We start from the raw sequence: 27,533 nt of genomic DNA, 5'->3' as shown, positions 1-27,533 counted from the left end.
TATACATATATCCACATTCTTTCAGCCAACCAAGAGCTTTTTGAGAGTGCCCACTAGGCTCCTGGTACCAGACCAGGTCCTGAGTGAAAAAGGAAATTGCCCAGCAACCCACAAACCTATAAATAAAACTTCCAAGAAGAAAAATATATGGAAACTGTGTTTTCCCCAGAAAGGATGGAGGGAAGTGGGGGAGACTAATACAACAACCCAAACAGACAAATTAGACTAAGACACTGACCTGGAATAGAAAAAGGACAGATTTTAAGTGTCCTATAATGAGAATGGGATCATAGAAAGTCAGGTTAGAAAATAGAATATTGGAGCTGGAGGGGATCACAGACACCTAACCCAAACTCCTCAGTTTTACAGATTTGGAAACCAAAGAGAAATTTAGGGGAAGAAAACAAACTGGATGTCTTGGTGAACTGCAAGCCCAGTATCAGACAAGAGTGTGCTTGGTGCTGAAAGAACTAGGGATGTTTAGCTTGCCAGAAGGAAGCTAGAGGAGCACAGAAGACCACAGATTTAGATCTTTAAAGTCCTAAGAGATTTCCAAGTCAAACTCTCTCCTTTTTTAAGGTCTAAGACAGGAAAGGATAGAAGCAGAAATGAAGCCCATGTAGTAGAATTCTCCCCACTGTGTAGACTTGCTGTTTGAAAGTATTTAAGGACTATCATGTGAAAGAAGGATCCATTACCTTGTTCTGCTGGGATCCTGAGGGCAGAACTTAAAACAATGAAAGAAGTTGCAATGAGGCAGATTTATTTTTGATGTAAGGAAAAATTTCCTAACAATTAACCCTGAAGAAGAATGGGCTGTCTCAGGAGGGAATAGATTCCCTGGTCCCCACCCCTGCCCCTACTCTAGAAGCTCTCAAGATTCCCTCTTACTCTTGTTGGATATGTAGTGGAGAACACTGAGTTTAAAGAATGTTGATCCACCACTTGCTGAGTATGTGGTAGAGAAAACTGGTTGAAAGGATGGTTAACCCACCTCTTGTGGGTTACATAATTAAGAGGGATCTGAGTCAGATAACAATTGGATGAAATGGCCTAAGAGGTTCCTTTCAATGCTGAGATTCAATGAACCTGGAAGAATAATGGGGTCCACTAGCATTAAATATAGCTGAAAAGGATTTCCCCCTTCAAAGCCCCCAATAAGTGGTCATCTCTTAATGAAGACTATCACCACTTGCCACAACAATTCAATCTATTCCATTTTGAGATGTCTTTCATTGTTAGGAAGTTTTCCCTTACTCTATGACTAAATCTGCCTCTTGGAAACATCAGCTCCTTGTTTCTATTTCTGCCCTCCATGGTCAAGTAAAATAAATTGAATCCTTCTTCTGCAGGTCTTAAAAAAAACTATTATGTTCTCCTTTAGTATTGTCTTTTATAGATTAGACATCTCCATTTCCTTCGATTGATCCTCAGTATAATTTCCTCACCTGATCATTTCGTTCCAAATCCTCTCACCATTTTTGGTCTCTTTCTCCTGGGTGAACTATTGTGTTAAAATTGTATCTTGTTCTGGCCCCCTGATCACACACCCCTCTTCTAGTCAGTATAATAAATTTTATAGGGAGCCAATACTGAACCACAGCATGGAATGAGATTGCAAAGGGGAACCTGGAAGTCACTCACAAATTATTCCAAATATCAGAAGAGCATAATTCACAAACTTTTTCATATGTTTACCAAAATTCACATTCTGCTAATATACACCAAGTTTCTGGCCTTTGATATACAAATTCCAGACAAAATTCAGACGTACTAGTTCTATACCAGCAGAACATCCAAAAGGTGCTGATAACTTGGAGTTGATCTTAATATCTTCACAAACTGACAGAGTTGGTCTGTTTCATCCCCTCCCTCCAAAACAACCTATAAAAATGAGGCTGCAAACTCCTGCCCCTGAGTTCTCTTGGATCTGCATTGGGTCCATGCTAACAATTGCTCCCAAGTCTGTCATGATTATTGAGTAATATTCTCTGCCTCTGCCTCTCCCCATCCTGCCTATTTTCCTTCATTATCCCATTCCATATTCCCACACTGCCATCTGCTCCTGTTCTTTTTCACCACTGTGAAAGGCATCTCTGTATCTTATTAAAGTGTGATGATGCCCTGTTTCCCACTGCCCATTGTGGTCTTTTCCAACAATTACCCAAAGAACTGGGCATGCCTGCCCCAATTTTATAATTTAATAAATTAACAATTCAATTGTGTTTGTCCATATCATAGAGGGGATTCATTCTTAGGCTAAGGGTTTGAGTAGATGGAACCTTTGATGTCCTCTAGAAATTGTATGATATCAAAGGTAAATTAATACCTTAAGGATAACTCTTTCCATAATTTACTTAAAAACAGAAATATTTACCATGTGTGGGGGATCCTGAGACATTTGTTCTATAACTGATGTGGTCAATTCTTGCCTGGCACTGTCCTTCAAGGACTCATAGTGTTTTTTCTCCAACTGCCTGTATCCAGAAGAATATACTTTCTGCTTCAAAAACCTGAGGCTCTTTATGCCCATTATTTAACAATGACTCACCAAGTAAGTAGGAAAACCCAGGTCTTGAGAGTCAGAGATCATTTCCATGTCATTCCTTTATATTTTTTCAGACTTTATTTATTTTTTATTTTTATTTTTTAGCCATATGCACATGTATATTTGTAAGTTACAAAACTTTCTTCCACCCTCCCTAACCACCCCCCTCCCCTCAGTAGTGAACAGTCAGGTTAACATTGTACATACACATTTTTGATAAATATCTTTACAGTTTAGTTATTTTGGGTATGAAGAATTAGGACTAAAGGAAAGAGATACAGAAGAGATAATTTTTATAGTGTTCCTCAGATTTGGAAGGGTTGTTTTTCATTTGGTTTTGTTTGTCTCCCTCTAGATTGAGATAACATAGTCCCATAGCTATTCTAAAATGGTTGTCTTAACTCTCTGAACTGCTAAGAAGAGCTGCTTCAAAGTTGGTCATCTCACAATGTTGCTGTTAATGTGTACAATGTTCTCTTGGTTCTACTCTTTTCGCTCAGCATCAGATCCCATAAGTCATTCCATGCTTCTCTAGAGTCTGACCATTTATTGTTTCTTATAGAACAGTAATATTCCATAGTATTCATGTACCATAACTTCTTTAGCCATTCCCCCATTGATGGGCATCCCTTCAATTTCCAATTTTTTGCCATTACAAAAAGAGCTGCTATAAATATTTTCAAACATGTAAGACTGTCCTCATTTTTTAATGATTATCTTGTGGATATAGGCCTAGAATTTGAATTACTGGATCAAAGGGAATTAACTTGTTTATTGCTTTTTGGGCATAGTTCCATATTATTCTCCAGAATAGTTGAATCCATTCACAACTCCACCAGGAATGCATCAGTGTCCCAATCCTCTCACAACCTCTCCAACATTGATCATTTTCCCTTTTTTCTCATCTTGGCCAATCTGATAGGTGTGAGGTGACACCTCATTGTTGTTTTAATCTGCACTTCTCTAATCAGTAATAATTTGGAGCATTTTTTCATATGATTATATATAGCTTTAATTTCTTCATTTGAAAACTGTCTATTCATATGCTTTGATCATTTATCCATCATGGAATGACTTATAACCCATGTCATTCCTTTATTTCCCTTGGTCTTTCCCCATCCTTGACTGATTTTCATAATTCTTGTCTTACAGGAGCTCATGAGTATAAGATTAAAGAAGGGAAAGGGAAAGGGAAAGGGAAAGGGAAAGGGAAAGGGGGGAAGTGAGGGAAAGGAGAAGGGGAGGGGGAAGGGAGGGAGGAGATGGGGAGAGATATGGGGGAGGGAATATGGGGGAAGAGGATATGGGGGAAGGGGCTATAGGGGAAGGGTATGGGGAAGGGAGGAAGGGGAAGAAGGGGAGAGAAAGGGTAAGAAGTGGGAGAAGAAGGGAAGGGGAAGGAGGAAAGGGGAAGGGGAGAAAAAAGAGGAAAAGAGAAAAAAGGGAGAAAGGAAAAAAGGGAAAGGGGAAAGGGGAAGGGGAAAGGAGAAGAGGGAAAGGGGAAAGGAAAAGGGAAAAGAGCGGAAGGGGGGAGAGGAGGAGAGGGAAGAGAAAGAAGAATAATGTAGTATACTCATATGGCAAGGAGAAAGGTAAAGAGATCCTGATTCTAAAATTCTGCTTCTAGTAGTTAATGTCTGTGTGACCTTGAGCAAGTCATGGTTCCCTCCTATGAAATATGGGGTGGGGGTTGACTATATGGTCTTTGATATCTCTTCCAGCTCTAGATTTTGGTTTCTATGATCCCATGAGTTAAATAAAGAAGCCAGAGTAACGGGCTGGGCTAGAAAACAAGACCTCAAGGAAGGGATGATATTTGAATTTGAACATTAAAGTTTTTGTAGAATTTCAGTAGAGGAAAACAGAGGGATGTGAATATGATATCATTCAGGAGACAGTGAGAAAGTCACTTTGAAGCAAAAGACTTGGATTAGAAGATGGAATTTTTTTGCTTTAGTGGGAGGTAAAACAGTTGAAAAAAGGCCAGAGATATCTTGTGGAAGCTCTAGCACCTTCCATCCCTCTTAAAGTTTGTTTATAGACTAATAACCATAGATTATGTATTCTGAGTTATTTGATCTTTAATCAGAGTGCCTTGTCACCATATAATGTCCGGGTTATCATTTGGTAAGCCAATTAGCCAGGCAAAAAAACAAATTCTTTGGCAGAAATGAGCAATGAACCTCTTGGGACTGTTGGAGGCTAGTAAACCACAGTGGTGCTTGGAGACTGTATGAAGCACTGTGTTGAAGGGTTGAGTTATACAACAATATCAATATTTGAAGAAGTGAGAAGAGACCCCTAATTGATATTTTATCTAAATCGTGTCAAACTCAACTAGAAATGGATCTCTGCTGAGATGTATTGATTCAGAAAACCACAATTTAGCATTATCTAGGTGATATTGTATTTTCATTTACTTTATGAAACATTTCCCAATTACATTTTAATCTGATTTGAGTACTACATGACTAACACAGTTCTGAGGCCGGAACAGTTTGTATGAAAAGAGCAAACAGACCTTAAGGCAGTCACTAGTGAAGCTGGATCATGGTATTTAAGGTCCTCCCACTTCTAGTATCTTGGATTCTAAAGCCCCATCTACTTCAGACAGTTTTCTTTTGAGTCCCTTCCAATCTTAACATGCTATGATCTAGCATCCTGCTTTCTCTAAATTGTTTGTTCTTGAGACCCTTCTGATTCTGTCATTCAATAGTCTAAGGTTCATTTCAGCTTTGACAGTCTGTGTTTGGATGACCCTTTCAGGGTTGATATTCTATGTCCTAAGGTGCTTCTACCTCTGACATCTTATGGTCTACCGATCCTTCCAACTCTGACATTTAAGTTCCAAAGTCTCTCCAGCTCTAATATTCTATGTGCTAAGACACTTCCAGTTCTGACATCTTATATTCTAATAGTCCTTCCAGGTCTGATAATCTATGTTCTAAGGCCCCTTCCCATTCTCATACTGTATAAGTTTATAAAATGGTTCTATTCTCTGCAACTTTGAACTTGGCTCCCAGTCAAAGACTTTTCTGTTTATACCCCCACCCCCCCCACCTCTTCCAAAACTTGATTCACTGGGAGATGGCAGGGACCCTTTTCCAACTAATCAGCCCCTCCTCTGAGGCTTCCAAAACTTCATGTTCCAGTTTGGACGTGTTTCCAATTCATTTCTACTCAGGGTACGGCATGCACTGCCAGCTCTGTTAGCTTGTCGTCCTCCTGTGAGGAGCACAGGCTCTGGCCAACCCATCCAACTTTTGCAGATAATTATCCAGTCATTGGGAGGCAGGCAATTCTCAATGTCCTCAGAGGGCTGGTGTTTCCAAGTGCCGGGCAGTCGGGCTGTCAGAGCAGAGTCAGGAAAGGACAACAAGTTTCTTCAGAACAGGAAAGGGGGAGATGTTCCTGAGTTGCCACTTGAGGTCCTGGAGAGCTGAGTATTGGCTTGTAAGAAGGCTTGTATTCTCAGTGGAAACTCAAAGAGGAGTGCAGGAAGCCAAGATGATCATGGGAACATAGGTCATTGACTCATAGGATTATAGGCTACATTAGAAACCACCAAGTCCAATCCAATCATTTTATAGATGAGGAAACTGAGTTTCAATCAAGTTAAGTGGCTGGTCTACTGTCCACATAGCTGAAAAGTGTCTGAAGTGCAATGTGTTGCTGCTATTAACTTGCCTACCCTAGAGGATGATGATAATAAACTAACATTTATATAACTCTTTTAAGTTTATAAAGAATTTCACATATTTTCTCATTGATCCTCTTAACATTCCCCATGAGATAGGTATTATTTTTATCCCTATTTTACAGATGAGGAAACTGAGGCTCAGGTAAAATGACTTTCCTAGCATTACACAGCTAGGGAGTGTCTGAGATCAGATGTGTTGCTAATAATAATAACTCAAATAGGTGGCAGGATGCCAGAACCTAAATGGGCCTCCAAGATCGTTTAGTCCAACCCTTTCATTTTAAACAGGAAGAAACCGAGACCCAAAGAGGAGCTGCAATTTCTAAGTGACATAGCTAGGATTTGGACCTTTTAACTACAAATTCATACTCCACTGAATATTGGAATGTACTATATAGAAACTGACAGTCGTCACAAAGTATTTTGCATTTGTGATATTTAGATCTTCATGACCTCCCTCCTGAGGTGGGTACTACAGATTACTTTTATGCCTACTCAAGAGATAAAACAACCGAGACCCAAGGAACTGCCCAAGATCACAACCAGGCCATAGCAACGATCCCTGAGTGGCCTAGTGTCCCATGAGGCCCTTCCCTTCATCTTACACTGTCTCTTCATTTTTTCCACCATGTTCAACAGACCCAAAGCATCCCCTAAAAGATGTAGCTCTGGTTGGTTCCTCTAGAATCCTTAATAGACCTAGCTCCAGACACCACTCATTGGAGGGAAAAGGGGGTGAGAAGAAAGACAGGAGTGGAATGTGCAGAGAGTTCAGTTCCCCCACAGTAAGATATAACCTGGGGAACTGGGAATGGACTTATCTCCGCCCTTATTACTACAAAGCTTAGGCACTGACCTGAATCAAGGGATTATGATGAGGCAAGACAAGCCTAAGATTCTAAAATATCCCACTTGTCAAGAGTCTCGTTCCTATTTCCCCCAGAAAACAGAATCAAATTCAATTTGAGAGAATGACAATAAGCATTTTTCTTCTCCTTGGATCTCAGACCTTCAACTACATTGGCTTGAACATTTTCAGCAGCCTTGTATTCCCTCTCTCATTTGCTTCTTATCTCTTACAGGGCAAGGAACCAGCACACCAAGGTCATTCCAATAATTTGTTGTTGCTGTTCCAGTGACATCATGGGGGATGTCTTGGCTTGTGATTGAATTTGTAAAGAGTAAATAACCTCTATGTGAGAGCTATGAGACCTCTCCTAGAAGCAATTTTTCAGTGTATGGAGTTTGTTGAATCTCTTTGAGCTGCCCAGAAGTCTCTGTTTGGCTTCCTTCCTGAGTCTTGACTCTATTCCAGATAGGTGAGGTTGTTGAATCTGACCCCTAGCTTGATGAGACGCCAGTGTATATGACTAAATATCCAAAAGAGAGGTTAATATGTTAAAGATGAAGAAAAATAGAGGTGAATTTGAACTAGAGTTCATAGGGAAGGAATATACTTTTCATGGAGATAATAATGACTAATGTATATAATAGCATTGTAAAGTTTATAAAGATATCTAGATACATATTTATAAAATGTCAAATGATATTTTATATGTATGTAAACATGTGCAAAGATACATACAGATACCATATATCACACATACACATGCATACATACTCAGAGATTATCATAACCACACACCAGCACATATGACCACATTATATACATACACACACCTATCACACTTATGTATACACATTTGTCACAGCACATGTTACATGTATATATATACATAGACATCATTACATATCCTTATTATCATGTGTTCCTATATCATTGTGTGTATGTGTGCATCATAAACACAACCTAAACATACCTACATATGCACATGTACATCAACTGAGACCCAATGAACTGCCCAAGATCACAACTAGACCATGGCAACAATCCCTGGTTGACCTAGTGTCCCATGGGGCCCTTCCTACCACCTTACACTGTCTCTTCATTTTTTCCATCATGTTCCACAGACCCAAAGCATCCCCTAAAAGATGTAGCTCTGGTTAGTTCCTCTAGAATCTTTAATGGACCTAGCTCCAGACACCACTCATTGGAGAAAAGGGGGTGAGAAGAAAGACAGGAGTGGAATATGCAGACATAATAAACATGTACTCTTGTATTTATAATATATATATATATATGTATATATATATATACATATATATATATATATCAACTCTTTTTGTAGTGGCAAAGACCTGGAAACTAAGGGATTCCCCAGGTCTAGGGCTTCACACCTCCACCTCCTGGCATCTCTGTGCTTCCTTCAGATCTCCACAACATTCCTTCTTATACAAGAAAGCCACCTCCTCCTCCTTAATCTCAATGCTGTGCCTCTGAGATTATCTCCAGTTTGTCCAGTATATGTCTTATTTATGCCTATTGTTTTGCATATTGTCTTCCTGCCTCTTATTAGATTTCCAGTTCCTTTAAAGTAGGGATGGGTTTTTGACTTTCTCTGTATCTCTGTGCTTTGGACGGTGGCTGGCAAATAATAAATGCATAAGAAACAGTGAAGTCACAGCACCACCACTTACTAAATGGGTGAGCCCCACCCTGGTCCTCAGTTTCTTTATAAAATCTCTGTGCAGTGATGGGAGACATGAAGGAACAAGGTCTTCCATGGTACCATAGCTGCCAACAATACTGAAGCCATTGCTGCCAACAGGCAGTCCAGAAGGCAGGGCAAGGGGCCATGGATTAAGTGAAGCCTCTGAAGATGATTCTGGATGTCCACACTCAAGTTTTCCTTTTCCCACTTGGATTCTCAGCTTGGACAATGTGCAAAGAGCCCTCTCCCAGTCTTGCAACTTGCCAGTCCCAGGCAGAGACAATTAACCAGGAGAAGCAGGGGAGGCTGCCAGCTCTGGGGGAGCTCCTGGTTTATAATAGCTGGCGAGTGTCGCTGACACACTTGAGTCAAATAAACAATAAAACCAAATTACTTCCTCCTTGAAGAACGTCTGGGAGCCTTTATTTCCTTTTACTAAGCCAATGGTCTCATTCCAGCAGAGGGAAGATATTAAGAGAAAGAACACTGGCCTGAGAAGGTTAGAAGGTCCAGGTTCAAGTCCAAACTCTGCCACTGCATTCCTTTGGGCATCTTTTATTACTTATGACCTATCTGTGTAACCTTGGTTGGGTCACATAACTTATCTGAATATCAGTTTCATCCTTTGTTTAAAAAAAACAATGAAAAAGGTCAGATTTGAAGATTTTAAAGTCCCTTCTAGGGGCAGCTAGGTGGTACAGCGATAGAGCATCTACCCTGAATTCAGGAGGACCTGAATTCGAATCTAACCTCTGACTTACTAGCTGTGAGACCCTGGGCTAGTTACTTAACCCTGATTGTCTTGTAAAAATAATAAAGTTCCTTCTAACTCAAAAAACTTATAGGACCTTATACTCTTTCTGGGTCCCAGTTTCATCTGGAAAATGGGCATGATATTTATTCTACCTATCATCACAAGACTGATAGAAGGATCAAATAGAATAATTCATGTGGTAGAGCTTTTAATTTTTTCTCTTAAAAATGACAAGGGTTTCTAAAACCATAAATCCTTACCTCAATGTAGGCTGCAGTGGTTTTGACACTCTAACAAGATCCACCTATAATCATACTAGAGATAAAAAGGTAAAGTCTAATTCCAATCCTCAAAAACTCTTCCAATTCAAAGGTTTTAGCTACCACTAAAACATTGGATGGTCTGTGACCTATTTCCCAAGACAAGGATGGAGTGATCCTCCAAAGGGAAGAAGAATTGCATCTATTAGGGCATATCAGGATGTCCTCTAACATTTTGTGGGGACCATAGTACTTAGGTAGCCTTAGAAGGAGCTGTCCAGCTGTGGTGAATCAGACTAAAAGTAAAGGATGTTTGCACAGAAATAAATGCAGAGAACTGATTAAATGCATTTCCCTGTTGCTTACTTGGTGTCAGATTCTACCTTCTCACTCTCCATTTGGACTCAGCTCATACTACTGGCTCTGATCACTATTATTCTCTGGATACAGTTTTTCACCTCTATCTCTTCAGTTTCATGGCCTGTATCCTGGATTCTGACTCCAGTAGAATGTTGGAACTAGAGGTGCTATTCTGGCCTCTAACCATGTGAAAACTTCCATCATCATGTAATACTCATTTTCAGTCCTCAGCAATACTTACAAGAGAATCAGTACAAAAAGAGAAGTTAGTGGCATTTGAAATTGAACTTAAAGTGTGAACAGACTTTAACAGGCCATTGTTCATGTTAACCAGAGAGTTCTGACTAAGTTTTGCCTATAAGAAAAGGAAAAAAATCATAAACTATTTGGAAAAATGTTAATCTACGAACATGATGGCTAGTTGCCTTCTAAGGACTTAATAGAATCCTTAGTCAAAAGAAGGAAAGAAGAAAGAGGCAGAAAGAGAAATTCCATTTAAAGTAACTGTAGACAACTTAAAATACTTGGGAGTTTACTTGCCAAGATCAACTTAGAAACTATATGAAAACAATTATAAAACACTTTTCTCACATATGCAGTCAGATCTGAATAACTAGACAAAAATCAAATGCTCATGGGTAGGCCAAGCCAATATATTAAAAAATCAATTCTACCTAAATTAGATTGCTTATTCAGTGCCATGCCAATTAAGCTACCAAAAAATTACTTTATTGAGCTATAAAAAATAGTAACAAAATTCATCTGGATCAACAAAAGGTAAAAATATCAAGGAAACAGGGGCAGCTAAGTGACACATGGATAGAGCATCGGTCCTGGAATCAAGAGGACCTGAATTCAAATGTGGCCTTAGACACACACACTTAATATTAACTTAGCTGTGTGACCTTAGCTAAGTCACTTAACTCCATTGCCTTGAAAAATAATTTTTAAAAAAGATCTAGGAAATTAATGGGAAAAAATTCCCAGGAAAATGGCCTAACTGTACCAGATCTAAAATTATATTATAAAGCATCAGTCATCAAAATGATATGGTACTAGCTAAAAAAACAGAGTGGTGGATCAGAGGAATAGATTAGGTTCAAAAGAAACATAGTAATAGTAATCTACTGTTTGATAAACCCATAGATTCCAGCTTCCTGGATAAGGACTCACTCTTTAACAAAAACTGCTGGGAAAACTGGAAAAAGTATGGCAGAAACTAAGCATAAATCAACATCTCACACCCTATACCAAGATAAAGTCAAAATGGACACAGGATTTAGACATAAGAAGGAATACCGTAAGCCATTTAGGAGAATAAGGAATAGTTTATCTGTCAGATCTATTGAAAGAGGAGTCGTCTTGATCATAAACTAAAGAAGAGATAGAAAACATTATAAAATGCAAAATGGATAATTTTGATTACATTAAATTAAAAAGGATTTGCATAAATTAAAACAAGATGAAAAAGAAAGTTTTTACAGCTAGTGTTTCTGCAAAAGGATTGATTTCTAAAATATAAAGAGAACTGAGTCAAATTTATAAGAATACAAGTCATTTCCCATTTGAAAAAATAGTCAAAGGATACAAGCAGACAGTTCTCAGATGAGGAAACAGAAGCTATCTATAATCATATGAAAAATGTTCTAAATCATTATTGATTAGAGGAATGCAGATTAAAACAACTTTAAGGTACCACCTCACCTATCAGATTGACCAACATGACTAAAACGGAAAATGATCAGTTAGAGGGGATGTGGGAAAATTGGAACACTAATGTATTATTGGTGGAGTTGTGAACTGATCCAATCTTTCTAAAGAACAATATGAAACTATGTCCAAAGGTCAATAAAACTGTGTATAGATAATAAAAAATAATAAAAAAACAATAAAACTCTGAGCATCACTACTATCATGTAGTCTGTATCCCACAAAGATCATGAAAAGGTTAAAAACCCCACTTGTACAAAAATATAACAGTTTTTTTTTGTAGTGACAAAGAATTGGAAATTAAGGGGATACCCTTCAATTGGGGAATGGCTGAACAAATTGTGGTATATGAATGTGATGTACTACTAATGTTCTCTAAGAAATCATGAGGGGTGGGACTTCAGAAAAGCTTGAAAAGACTTGCATGAACCTATGTTAAATGAAGTGAGCAGAACCAGAAAAACATTGTGCATATTAACAACAACATTGTGTGATGATCCACTATGATGGACTTGCTTATCCAACAGTATAATAATCAAAGACAATTTTAAAGGACTTAAAAGCATACTGCTTTCAATTTTGACAATTTGTTTTGTGTTTTATGGGGTTTTTCCCCTCTCATGGCTTCCTCCCCCTTTTTGTCCTGGCTCTTCTTTCACAACCTGATAAATATGTAAATATAATTATCACTGTTATACATGTTTAACCTTTATCAGATTGCTGTTTGTTGGGGAAGGGGAGGAAGAGGGAAAGGGAAGAAGTGAGAAAAATCTGAAACTCAAAATCTTACCCAAAATGATTGTTGAAAATTATCTTTGCATGAGGTAGAAAAATTAATTAACTAATTTTTAAAAGAAGGAAAGAAAGAAAAAAAGAGAGGGAGAAAGAGAGAAGGAGAAAGAAAGAAGGAATGGAGGGAGGAAGAAAGGAAGGGAGACTAAAATTTAATTGGGAAATATTTAACAAAATAAATAAAATGTATTTTTTAAAGTTGCCATTTTTATTAATTCAATTACACAATTTCTTGACATTTCAACTGCTCTCTGTTGGAACAAGTCAATAATTGAATTAAATTAACATGTATCAAGTGTCTGGATAAACAAAGTGAACATTCATCCCTGTCTTTCAGTGGTGCAGTGGGCCTGGACTTAGGAAAATCTGAGTTCAGATCCAGCCTCAGACACTGCCTAGCTGTGTGACCCTGATCAAATCACTGAATTGCTATTATCCTCAGTTTTCCTAAATGTAACTTGAGAATAATAACAGCTCCTACCACTCTCCCCTGACCCCACCCTGGGTGGTGGTGAAAATCAAAAGAAATATTATTTCTAAAGTCCTTGCCAAGCCTGGTAGATAATAGGTATATAGTAAACAATTGTTCCCTTCCTTCACATTCTAGATGGGGGGGGGGGGGTGGAGAAGAGGGGAAAAAAGAAGAAAAGAGGAGTAGGATACCCAGATAGGTAGGTGGGAGGTACCTTGTGGAAGAAAGGTCTAAAAGGTGTGTGCTTGTGTGTGTAAGAGAGAAGACTAAGGGGCAGCTAGGTGGCGCAGTGGATAGAGCACCAGCTCTGGAGTCAGGAGGACCTGGGTTCAAATCCGGTCTCAGACACTTAATAATGACCTAGCTGTGTGGCCTTGAGCAAGCCACTTAACTCCGTTTGCCTTGCAAAAACCTAAAGAGAGAGAGAGAGAGAGAGAGGGCTAAGATCAGAAAATCCTTCCATTCTTTGCCTGTTTTAGAAAAGCTTGGGAAATCTAAATACTCGACTAGGTTTCTGATAAAAGAAAGGGATGGCAAGGGCTTTTACCTGGTCCATACTTGATGTGAGTCGAAGGAAAAAGAGAAGGTGGGAGCCAGTACAGGGAAAATCAACTACTTTCTAGATTCCTCAGTTAGGTCTCTCGTCTGCTTCATCATTTTGTAGGCAAGGAAATAATATCAGACCCCAAGGCATTCCAAAGCAAGATCTGGGGATTGGGAGGAGGGTTGGGAGAACAGGGGAGATCTATGTCTTGGTGTCATCTGCCCATTAGTGTTTTCAAGCTTATAAAACATTTTATAGAGCCCAGAATATATGCAAAACCCAGAAGGCCTCTGTGGGCATTTCTCCAGCTGTGATCTCTGTCATGGAAACAACTATAGTTTAACGGGTCCAGTGTTCACGGTTAGTTACCACATAATTGACTTGTTCAACTATAAATTTGGGAAGGCCAGAATCAACCACTAAGGGAACCATAATTAACTTATATCATAAGATCTTTGAACTGGAAAGGACTTTTAGAATACAGGCTATGTTAGGATGGAAGGAAGTCTCTTAGTACTTGCAGTGTCATAGGGTTTCCTTCCTTGGAAGAGACTTTAGAGTATAGAATGTTAGAACTTAAAGGATCCTTTGGACATAGAATAAGAGATCTTTAAACAATAGTCACATGGAGTCTTAGAAAACAGGATGTCTAAATTGGAATCAACATTAGAACAAAGAATGCTAGAATTTGAAAGTATTCTAGAATATAAAATATTAGAACTTCAGAACATAGGAGGTTTGAGTTGGAAACATGAGAGGAGAAAGAGACCTTAGAATACAGACTATGTTAGGAAGTTCAGAAGTTAGAACATGCAATGTCACAGGGCTTCCTCACTGGGAAGTCTTTAGATCATAGAATGTTAGAACTTAAAGGGTCCTTTGAACATAGAATAGTTGAACTTTAAGAGAGCTTCAAACATAGCCACAAGGGGTCTTAGAAAACAATGTCTGTTTGAATCAACCTTAGAAAAAAGAATGCTAGAATTTGAAAGGATCTTAGAACATAAACTATTAGAACCTCAGAATACAGGATGTTAGAGATGAAAGGGAACTTAGAACATAGAATACAAGAGAAGGAAGAGATCTTAAGTATAAAATATTAGAGTTGGAAGAGACTGCTGAGATCATCCAGCCCAATTATCTCATTTTAAATATGGGGAAACTGAGGCCTACAGAAGTAAAAAAGTCAATAACCAGGGAATCAGAGCTGTCAGAGGATCTGACTTTCCTCTTTGCACTACACCATCTTAGCATACCATTATATAGCACTCAGGGTACCGTTTTGTGAGAACACTTTACAAATACTATTTCTTTTGATGCTTACAACTCTACTCAATAGATCATGGTATTTTCTCCATTTAATAGATGAGAAAACCGAAGTTGAGGTAGATGAAAGGATTGTCCAAGGTCACACAGCTAGTGAATGTCTGAGATGGGATTTGGAGATGAGTATTCCTGATTTAATGTTCAATCCACTGAGCTATTTAGTTGTCTAATCACCAAATTCACCAAGGATCTGGTAGAGATAGCATCCTTCTCACTGTTTTAGTTGGTATTTATTTAAGTCTTTTAAAAAAGTACCCAGACATACTACTTCTCTTTGAATTCAGTCTTTGTTGGCCTAGTGTGAACTCAATGTGGAATGGGGGAAACAAATTGGGGTCTCCATGTCATGCCCTGTTTTCCCAACTCCCTTCACAATCAACAGTTTTGAATTCTGAACCAAAATTTTCAGTTACAACTCCCATAGGGACCTCTCCAAACAATAACACCTCATTCAACCCACCACAAGACAGTATGGGTACCCCCACTCCAAACAGATTTGCATGAATAGTCTATGTATTACAAACACGTGTCACTTTCCCAAGAGGAAGCCTAGATCCTGGACCATAATGGTGTGGGATGCAACATCCTTCTAGCAACAACTGACTTGGCAAATCCAAGTTCCTCTTCCTTTGGGCCTTTCCTTCCAGCTCTGGCAGCCAGAGATCTGTTCCATTCAGTTGTATTCCCCCTGGGAGCTGCTTCCAGGCGTGGCATCCATGGGGTGGGCTTGTCTTCATTCCTATTTCCTCTCTTCTGAAGTCATTATTGGGGGATGAGGAGCAAAAGTCATCCAAGGAAAGTGGAGGTGCCAGGCAGGTAGAGCAGTCATTCGTTTAGGACAGCTCCTGGGGATGACAAATCTGAGCCAACAGTGACTAAATGGTCCTGGCAGAGCCCTCTCAGGCTTTGTAACAGGACAATGGACTTTGTTGTGCTAATTCCCTGGAATCCTAGGGTTGAGGCCAGGCTTTGGAGCCAAGGGTATATGGCTGTTCATCTAATAGCACAGAGTAAAATGAAATAAAACCCAGCCTCCGGTTTCCCCCACATCCCCAATCAGTCACACCCCACAAACTTTGCTCAAGGTCTAATATTCTAAAGAAGGCAAAAGAGATTTAAGAATTTAGATCAAAGGGAAATATATTGCCTTTCCTCCTGGAATTCCTCTTCCCCCCATAATCCACACTCCTCTTAACTTTCCCATTTCCATTGATGGCACCAGTGATCCTTCCAGGTACCCAAACACCTCTGTGGCCAAGGACCTGGAAGGAGAAGACCCTGAACCTTTTTTTTTTTCAATGCAAATGAAAACACTGAGATTATTACAATAGATAGCAGGTGATGTGATGGTGAAGGGACCCTAGAGATCATTTAATCTACCCCCTCCTCTCCTTTTCTGGACCGAGCCTGTGATTTCACCAGTATAGAAAACTCCTGGCCAAGGAACCTATCTGTTCTATCACTGAGCAAATCTCCTGCGACTTAAGTTCTTAAAATAGGGCTTCTTAATTTTTTTTGCGTCATTGTCAAACCTTTTGGCCATTTGGTAAAGCCTATGGTCCCCTTCTCAGATAATATGTTTAAATACACAGAATAAAATCTTAGGGATTATAAAGAAATCCAATTTATTTTTTCAAGGCAAATGGGGTTAAGTGGCTTGCCCAAGGCCACACAGCTAGGGGATTATTCCTCATCTAAATTCTGCCCCCCCTCCAATTTAGGGGTCCCTTTCTTAAAGAGTTGTCTGAGACACTGATGGACTGGATGACTTCCTCATGATCACATAGCTGGTATGGGTCAGAGACTGACCTCATACCCAATATTTATTGCCAAACTGCTTTTCATTTTATATATGAGGAAATCTGGGCCCATCAAGGGATAATAACTTGTCCAAGGCCAAATCTTGTAAGTAAAAGAGACGAGTTTCAAATCCAGATCCTCGAGAGTAGGAACTATTTTGTTGTTGTTATTTTATCCCAAATATCTAATATATTTCTTAGAACATAGTCAGGGGTTAATAAATGTTCATTGAATGATTGATTGAAGACAGTTACCTTCAAGCATCTGAAAGGGGATTACACTTGTTCTGTTTAACACCACAAGGCAGAACCAAGAGCAATGAGTGGAAGTAGCAAGGGATTGTTCCCAGAGATCAGGAGAGATCTTCCTAAATAAAGCTGGGATTCTTAATATTTTTTGATTCACAAACCCTTTTGACATTCTGATAAAGTCTATGAATCCCTTCTAAGAATCATATTTTTAAGTGCATAAAATATATAATTGAGTACATTGAATTGAAATTCACATTGATTATATTGAAATAAAGTTCCAATTTTTCCCATTCAAATTCATAGTCTCCTGGAAATTTATATCATGTTGGGGGAAAGGGGTTAAAAATGCCTACAACGAGCTATTCAAAAGAAGAAAGGGCTGCCAGTGGTTCCCCCTATATTGGAAGTCTTCAAGAAGAGACTTGATCACCACTTATTGGATGTGTCATAATGGGGATTCTTTTTTCAATATAAACTTACATTAGATGTTGTGTTCCTTTCTGAAATCTGAATTTCTATGATTCTAAGATCTGACATTCAAAGGTTTATTAAGAGCATATCTTCTTAATATTATTTATAGCTGTATTTAATGTCAATTTTTTCTGTTATTCCCTCCCTTCCTGATCCTAGAGAACCATCCCAGGGAACAAATACAATTTTTGAATGGAAAAGAAGAGACCAAAAAATAGGAAAATGGTCAATATAATTGATAAAGTCTGAAAAATATATGCCTTATATCCATAATAGACCTTACACCTCTTCAAAAGTGTGGGGTGGGAGTATCATCTCATATTTCTTCTTTTGGACTAGGCTTGTTCTATAATTTTGCAGCATTTACTTTTGACTGTTTTGTAGTTGCTCTTTCTTTGTTGTAGTCATTATATGCATTATTTTCTTGTCTTCTTTCTTTGTTTACTTCTCTTTACAAAGATCATATAAGTATGTCTGAGATTTTCCACCTTCATCATATTTTTCTTAAAAGCACAATAACAACTCATGGCAATTCTGCACCACAATCCGTTTAATCATTGCCCAATTGATAAAAATATAAGTTGTCTCCAATTCTTTGCTATTGACAAAACAAAAAATGTTGCTATAAATATTTTAGTGTAGATGGAGCCTTCTTATTAATGACTTCATTAGAGTCAGGTGTGGACATTTTGATCATTTTATTTGTATAATTGAAAAGTGCTTACTCAAATGGCTATGCTGACTCACAGCTCCACCAGCAATATATTAGAGGGCCTATTTTTGTTCAACCTTTTCTACTTTGACTTTTTCCATTCTTTGACCTTGTTGCTATCTTGCATGATGTGAGATAAAACCACAGGACTATTTTGATTTGAATATATCTTACTAGTCATTTAGAACAGTGGGTAGTAAATTCAAATAGATAAGGTGATCACTAATCTATAGATAAGGATCCTTATATGCTGCATAATGACATTTTTTAGATGTAATGTTAACTATATATTGTTACATTTTTAAATTTATTATAGTAAAAATTTCCCAATTACATTTTAATCTGGTTTGAGATACACTCAGGGGTATTGCTGCCCAATTGGGCTATCCATTTGACACATATAATTTAGAGTCTTTTTTTTCCACATCATTCTTAATAGATTTCAGTTCTTCTTTTGAGAATTGCTTTGACTGCTAACCTAATGGCATATAGCTTTTGGTCTTATTTAGTGTCTTTTTTCTCCCAACTAGACTATAAGTCCACATTATATGTTCAGAAAACATATGTTGTTCTTGTTAATGATAACAGTAATAATGAGAACTTAATTAGAATCCCAGAGATCAAAGATCTCATTCTGCCCTCAACACTGATTTGCCTAATCATGTCTTTTTATCTCTCTAGACTTTGGTCACATCATCTGCCCCATGGAAATAATGATTCCAGTGACTAATGAGACTTTAATGAGATGGATGTGAAAGATTTTCTATTCTATAGTATACTAAGCATTATATTGTTATTTTATTGTATTATTTTATGTAATATATTGTTTTCAAGTTATAACTAGCTATATATTTATAATTATATAAAAAATCATAGTGTTACATGATCAGTATATTATATTGTTATTATATTTGATAAATGTAAAGTTATTGCCAGAAGGGACTATTTTAGAAGGAGCTCCTTAAATACTCAGGTGTATCTAGGTGGTGGAGTGGATAAAGCACTGGGCTTGGAAACAGAAAGATTTATCTTCATGCGTTCAAATTCAGCCTCACACATTTAATAGCTGTGTAACCCTGGGCAAGTTACTTAACCCTGTTTGCCTCATTTTCCTCATCTGTAAACAAAGTAAAGAAGGAAAGTCAAATCATTCCAGCATCTCTACCAAGAAAATCCCATTTGGGGTCACAAAGAGTCAAACATGCCTGAAATGAACAGCAATACAACTAATAAATACCAATTATTCAATTGATAACAGTGAATCTGTTTCTAAGGAATCATTATCATTGATCATCAAATTAGGACGTTCAGGTCAAAAGAAGGCTAAGATATTTTCCAATGGACCAACACTGGAAAGACAATGCATCAGAGCGAGAATGTCTTACATACTAAGCATCCTTTATTCAAGACCCTATGGTAGGCACTGAAAATTCAACAACAGATAGTTTATTTTCTAAAAAGTCCATTCCAGCTCTGTCTCAGCTTTAAGAAATCTTTAGTTTCAATAATCTGTACTGTAACATTCTAATCTTTCCTGGTCTGATCTATCCTAACCTCCTCCAGTTCTAACAGTCTCTCTTTCAACAGCATTCCAAGGTCGTTTCTAGCTCCAACATTCTATGAATCTAAGGAAATGTTACACTGGGGCACAAGAGAAGTCTTGATTCTAGGCAGGCACTAAAGGGCCGTGGAAGACATTCTGAAAGGGAGTTGCAGAATTATCGTGGTAGGCTTCCCCCTTTCACAATCACTGATAGGGCACCAACTTATGATGCCCCCTTGATGGAGCTGCAATTTTCCCAGTGTTGTAGACTTAGATTTGCAACAGACCTAGAGACCATACAGTTCAACTCCTTCATTTTACAGAAAGGAAACCAATGCTCAGTGTACCCAACTGATCTGCCTAATGTCATACTAATGCTAAGCATCAGAGATAGGATTTGAACCTGCATCCTCTGACTCTAGAAGCAGTGAGTATTGTTTCCATTGAGCCACCTGCTGCTTTTTTACTACAAAGAAAAGAGTTAGGACAATTCTTGCCTCCAGTTGGAGGATTGGAAAGGTAGCTTTCAGTGAATTTCCTCTCTACAGTAAATTTCTATAAATGAGGCTCTATCTGGACATTCTATCCAACATGAAGTAACTTCAGGACCTTTTCTTGGGGCACATGGAATAATGATCATTGACATCAGAGAAAAGCTACAGCTGCTCAATTTTTGTTCTGCTTCTATTTTCTGTGCCAAGGACAATGACTTCTATAATTGAAATCACAGAACAAAAATGACTAAAAGAGGGTTCATACCCAAGATAATTAAGTCAATTGTAAGGAGGTACCAAACAGCCATTGATGAATTCAGATTGTATGACCCAGATGAATTCTGTCTTCAAGGACTGAAAGAAATGATTGATGCAATTGCTGAGTGTCTTGTCAGTAATATTCGAAAACTCATAGAAAACAGCAAAGGTGTCACAAGATTTGAGAAGGGCAAATGCTTCAATTCAAAAAAGAGATGAGAACAAGAGTCTGAAAACTCTAGACTAGAGACTGGCTTTTATTCTCAGCAAAATTCTAAAGAAGATTATTAAAGAGATGATTAAAGGGATGGACATCTCAAAATTTTGATTACAAAGAACTAGTGTGGCTTCATCTAGAGCAGGTTAAACCAGACAAGATTCTTTTCTTTTCTTGTAGAATTATTAAATTAATGAATGAGGAAATTTCAACATGTTTGGTACATCTAGGTTTTAGAAAAACTTTTGAGTTTCAGACACTTTTCAGTGACTTCTGATCCTTTGTGAACCCACTTGGAGTTTTCCTGGCAAAGATACTGGGGTGGTTTGCCATTTCCTTCTCCAGTTCATTTTTACAGATGAGAAAACTGAGGCAAACAGGGTGAAGTGACTTTCCCAGGATGTGTCTGGATCCAGATTTTAACTCAGGAATATGGGGTCCTCCTGATTCCAAACCCAGTGTTCCAGCCATTGCACCATCCAGGTTTTGATGAAGTATCTCAAACTACTTTTGTGGAGAGTATACCAATAATTTAGAAGGATAAAGAGCTCTACAGATGGAAAGACTCAAAGAGTATCTGATAATGGTTCATTGTCAACTGGCAGGATATCTACAATGGAGTCTCCAAGAATCTAGGCTCCATCCTCTGTTCTTTGACATTTTTATTGATGCCTTAAATAAAGGCATGGCTGGTAAGCTTATCAAATTTGCAGATGAAAGAAAGCAGAAAGGAAGAACTAATTTACAAGACAGTAGGACTGGGATAAAAGCAGGTCAGAAAACTGGACTGAACAAAATAAGATGTACCTTGATAGGGATCAATATAGTCTTATATTAGGGTACCAAAAAAAATCACCTTTACAAGTACAAGTTGGGTAAGTTATAGTTAGGCAGCACTTGTTCAATGTGTGGGCTAAAAATTTAAATGTAAGTCAACAGTGTGATCCTGGGCAGCATTAAGAGAAAAAAATTATTTCTAGGAGTTCTCATTGTACTGTGCCCTTATCAGACCTCAGCTAGAAATCTGGCTAGGTAGCAGCTATGTGGCACACTGACACAGTGAGGAGTGTTAGATCTGGTATCAAGAAGACTTGAATACAAATCTGGCCCTAGACACTTACTAGCTATGTGACTCTGAGAAAGTCACAAATCTCTTACTGCCTCAGTTTCCTGCTCTGTAAAATGAGAATAATAATAATAGTACTTACCTCTGAACTTTTGTGAGGATTAAATATTTTTAAAGACCTTTGCAAACTTCAAAGTGCCATATAAATGCTAATTCTTATTAGTACTGTTGTTGGATTCAGTTCTGAGCACCACGCCATATCCCAGAAGGGCTGGAGAATGAACAGAGAAAGGTCACTAGGTTGGTACAGAATCTTGAGTGTATATCATATGAAAATTAGTTGAAGGAACAGGAAATATTTAGTCTGGAGAAGAAAAAAACTCCAGAGGAATATGAAAGGTGTCTTCAAGTAGCTATAGTATCGGTGGGCAGCTAAGTGACACAGTGTATAGAGCACCAGCCTTGGAGTCAGGAGAACCTGTATTCAAATTTGACCTTAGACACTTAATGATTACCTAGCTGTATGACCTTGGGCAAGTCACTTAACCCCATTGCCTTAAATAAGTAAAAATTTTTTTTAAATATTTGTAGTATCATGTGTAAGGGAGATCATACTTATGGTAGAAGTTGGCACTGATATCAGGAAAAATTTCCTAATAATTAGAGGTGCCATAAAATGGGATGTGTTGCCTCCAGAAGTAATGAGTTCTCCCTCCTTCATCAGTAAACTGGATGACTCCTTTTCAGGTATGTTACATAGGATGAACTAGATGAGGAAATACAAACTCTCAAATTCTGAGATTAATATTAATAAATTGCAGATATCACAGTTCATTTACCTGTCCATATTTGAATGCCATCTAATTGATGCTGGAAGTCCACATTAAAAGAAAAAATGTTCCAGAAACTACCTAAATAACCCAGAAATCCTTCACAGGGTCAGAATCTTGCTCTATGTTATAATAAGAAATCTCTGTATCAGGTTTTGCAGTTTTCCAAAAAAAAATGTCTCATATCTTATTTCATTGAATCTTCAAAGATATCCTAAAGAATCGCAGCAGAGCAGGAATCAATGATCCCATTTTCCAGATCTATAAACTGAGGTGTAAAGAAACTACATGAATTGTCCAAGAAAATAAAGAAAATGGGTCAAGAACACAGTTTCCCAGCTAAGGTTCCATGCTAGCCCCCTGAAGACAGTGGCAGCCACCAGAGGTCCTGAGGGGCATGCTGGGGCTTTCTTCTAATAACCAAATCTCCATAGTAGCTCATTCCGAAGCATACATAAACTCAAGTCTTTTAACTTATTCTTGGAAAACGCCATGAGTTTCATTGACATTAAAAGTGTGCAGCTTGCCAAATTGTGTATTTGAGTCATTGGGGGGTTATTTAAACATGTAGCTTTTCCAAGCGGGTAAATATTTAATGGATTGGAGCTTTGGTGCACACGCCACTTGGAAAACAGGCCTTGAATGGAGGAGTTTGGGGAAATCAATACACTGTGAAGCATTTCCAAACCGCCCCATTGTCGAAGCCATGAATGGCTACATTTTCCGGGAGCAGGATTTGACAAGGGATTTATTAAAAGCAAATGCAAAGAGAAGAATCAACTCCAAACACAAACCCACCGGAAGGCTTGGACTATTGTAACCTTGGGGTGCAGCTGAGCTAACTCTTACCATCCTAGGAACCTCTCTAGAGCTGGAAAACTCTGCATCTACTCCCCCCCCCCATCCCCACCCCAGTGGGAAACTACTCAGCTGTTTCCAATCTGTCCCTTCCTCAGAAAATGTCGGATTAACATGAAATTCTTTTCAATTCACAGAAGCAAAGGATTTAGAATCAGAAGAAGTCACCTTGTCCAACCCCAAAAGGGAAACCCAAAGAGTGATTGACCTAAGGTCATATAAGTAAGAAACAGTCTAAATTCAGGTCCAACTGCTTTGATTCCCAAAACAGTTTTCTTTCAACTATATCATACCAGATGGGAAGGGAAATAGGCCAAATGTACCAAGACAGTCTGGGGCAACATTGTCTTGAGGGGACAAGGAAGGGCCTATGGAGATACTCCCCTAGAATATAGCAATACCCCTAACCCTTGTACCACACTATGAATGACTCTTCTCACTGACATCAAGTTAGAAGGAAGGAGCAAGTATAGGTCATGGGGTCTATACATTAAATACAGTCTGCACAACCTCTGGGATTAGGGAGGTGAGAGTCTCCCTATATTCTTCCCTTCTCAGAACTTACCTGAAGTCTTGTATCCAGTTCCAGATGGTTTAAGAAGGACATTGATAATTCGGAAACACTATACTAAGAAGGTAAAAGACCTTGAGTATATGTTATAGGGGACAACCGTAAAGTACCCCACCTAGAGTCAAGAACACTCTTCTTCCTGAGTTCAAATCCAGTTATGTGACCCTGAGCAAGTCACTTCACCCTGTTTGTCTCGGCTTCTTTATCTATGAAATGAGTTAGAGAAGGATAGGGCAAGTCACTCCAGCATCTTTGCAAAGAAACTCCCAGCTCATGTTACAGATGGAAAATTAAAGTAAACAAAACTAAGTGACTTGTTCAGGTCACATAACTAGTAAGTATCTGAAGCTGAAGATGAGTCTTTCTGATTCCAGTCCAAACACCCTGTTTTCTGAGCCATACATACATATATAAATATATACAAATTATGTATATAAATATATACAAATATAAATCTATATAAATATAAACTCCTTCCTGAGTTCCATATCAAACTCAATGCAAAACAGAATTCATTATCTTTCCTCATCGACCATCTCTTCTTCTGAGCTTCCCATATTACTTTTGGGGGTACCACTATCCTCTCAATCACAGGGCTCCAGCACTGGTGCCATATGTACAATCCATTGCCAAAAGTTACTATTTCTATCTTCACACCATCTCTTGTATATAAGATCCTTTTCCCTTATTTTCAGTCACCAACTTGGGGATCTCATGATCTCATCACCACAATTATCTTTAGATTGGTCTCCTTGCTTCAGACATCATCCTATACCAATCCATCCTCTATAGAACTTCTGGAATGATTTTCCTAAATTAGCAGGACTGGCCATATCACTTCAAATGAACTCTAATGGTTCTCTATTAACCCAAAGATAAGATATAAAATCCTGTCAATTAAAGTCTTTTTGCAACTTGGATCCTTCCCATTTTTCTAAGCTTTTTAAAATTACTCCTCTCTACATGTTCTGTGATCTAGAAGTGTTAATTTGCTCTTATTCATTTATGTCTTCATAAATCCATTTGGGGTTTTCTTGGCAATGATGCTGGAGTGGTTTGCCATTTCTTTCTCCAGCTTATTTTAGATCAGGAAACTGAAACAAACAGGGTCAAGAGACTTACCCAAGGTCACATTGCTAGGAAGTGTCTAAGGCTAGATTTGAACTCAGGAAGATGAGTCTTTCTGACTCCAGGCCCAGATTGATTAACAAATTCCTAATATGTGTTTATTTTTACAAATTTGGCAGAGAGAACACAACTAGCTCAAGGCAGGGTTATTTTATAAGACAGAATAGTAAAAAAGAAAAAAGTAACACTAAAACATTTCTATCATTAGCCTGCAGCCTAGTTGCTTACATATGTCCATGACATGTTGGGTGTGAGATAGAGTAAAAAGAATATTGAGTAAAAAGAAGTCAGAAGTTCTGGAGATCTGGATCACATCTCTTCTCTTATTCATAGGTGCCATCATTATCCATACAAATAAGACTGTGAGTGGTTACATGACTTGCCCAGAGTCCCATACTTAGGATTATCTTAGGCAGGATTTGAACTCAGGTTTGAACTCAAAGCCCACTGTTCTCTCCTCCAAACCTAACTGCCTATAGCAGGGTTGCATCTGCACTGGTAGAAGGGATTTCTCCATGAGGAGTTCCTCATACCTGGAAAATCTCAATTTTGTTCCTTCCTATCTTTTTGACCTTGGATTTTTTTTCTGGGTCATGATTTCCTATCTGAAAGATGAGAGGGTTGGTTTAGATGACCCTTAAGGTCTTTACCAAGGATCTTGTCTTAGGATCTTCTGAAATCACAGATCTGGCCCACTCCAACTATCTGTTACCTAGTGTCCTGTCCATCCAACCTACCTGTCTTCCATGGCTCTGATTGTCACCATGCCACTTTCCTTCCCCTGTCTCCCAACACTAAGGAAATACATGAAGCAAAATCCTCAACCTGTTTGAACCAAGGCTCAGACCAAGGAAGGAGGGGAAGGCCCCCCTGGATCCATATTGCTGACATGCAGAACCTTGGACCCTAAAGCAAGGCTTTGAGAAGGGTCGAGAAGGGAACATTGGACTCGGTGGATGCTCAGGTTACAAGTTACGACCTTTCATCACAAACTCCCCTGGCCTGCAAAGCGATGACTAAACCCTGAGGCCTCTGAGGTTTTATAGCTCCTGGCTCTCACCAGTGCCTCAGATGGCCCAGATTATAACAATAAGACCTCCACACATGGTCAGGGACTTCCTTGAAATCCTGGACCAAGAGCAGAACTCAGTTCCTCCAAGTGCTTATTCTCATGGCCAGCTTGGAATCCCATGGTCTTTCTGTGAACTCACTGCCCTGATAGGCCTTGATTCTCTTTCCCAGTTTCAAAGTCTTGCTGTAACTTTTGATTATAACAATTCTTTGACTTATTCCTTGTTCTATGATGAGTTCCAGCCTGTAATGGTGCAGTCCCTTGATTTCAATAATCATGTGGATTTGCATGTTATTGACACTAGGGAATCATTAAACTTCCATTATCCGATGGATTGAGCAAGTCTGCTTCATTCACCTCCTAATGAAAGGCAGATGGGGGGGAGGGGAAGACTCTTCTTAACTCATGGAAGCAGCATGTGCTTGTGTTTGAGAAACCTTTTCTGTATGACTCCCTAAAATGTCAGTATTTATCATGAATGTTCTTCCTTTCAAGGACACTTCTTTGAGAGGAAGAAAATCAATGTCATACATACCCTCAAAAAAGTATTAATAATAATAATCAGCATTTACAAAGCTTTGTAAGGTTTGCAAAGAGATTTACAAATAGGACCTCATTTGGGAGTACTAACTATGTAGGCTGATTTCTGGTTTTATAAAGATTTGGAGCAAAGTAAAACTTACTAAGATATACATCAGACAGATGGATAGATAGATAGATAGATAGATAGATAGATAGATAGATAGATGATAAATCTGTAAAACTTAACTAAGATCAATATCATATAGTTAGATAAATGTAGAGAAAGAGAAAAAGAGAAATTGAGAGAGAGACCCAGATAACTATCTGTGTCTCCATATGTAAAAGAATAAGGTCAATTCCAGATACATACACAGATATAGATATTATCTATACCAATATATGTAAAACTTGCTAAGATTAATATCATATAGTTAGATACAGACACAGATACAGATATCTATCTCTTTCTCTATATGTAAAACTTACTAAGATCAATACCAGATGGATATAGATATCACCTATAGTTATATATGTAAAACTTACTAAGATCAATAGCATATATTTAGATAAACAGATGCAGATAAAGATATTTCTCTATATCTCTGTGTGTAAAACTTATTAAGTCAAACCATACATACATACATAACATATAATGTAATACCAGGGAGATGGATAGGTAGATAGATATAAATATCATCTATAAATATATGCAAAATTTCCTA

General features: G+C 38.2%; 1 long non-coding RNA gene across 2 annotated transcripts in view; it reads right to left on the bottom strand.

Moving 5' to 3' along the window:
* Window positions 1-12,786: 12,786 nt before the first annotated feature.
* Window positions 12,787-27,533, bottom strand: part of LOC141496203 (uncharacterized) — an 86,370-nt gene continuing 71,623 nt past the window's right edge. For both annotated transcript variants that reach the window (XR_012470978.1, XR_012470976.1), the window contains exon 5: window positions 12,787-22,101. This is a non-coding gene — a long non-coding RNA (uncharacterized LOC141496203). The remainder of the gene's footprint in view (window positions 22,102-27,533) is intronic.

This window comes from Macrotis lagotis, chromosome 8 (assembly GCF_037893015.1).
Source record: "Macrotis lagotis isolate mMagLag1 chromosome 8, bilby.v1.9.chrom.fasta, whole genome shotgun sequence".
NCBI lineage: Eukaryota > Metazoa > Chordata > Mammalia > Peramelemorphia > Peramelidae > Macrotis > Macrotis lagotis.
Note: the sequence above shows the minus strand (reverse complement) of the source record. Positions and strands in the feature narration are given on the sequence as shown.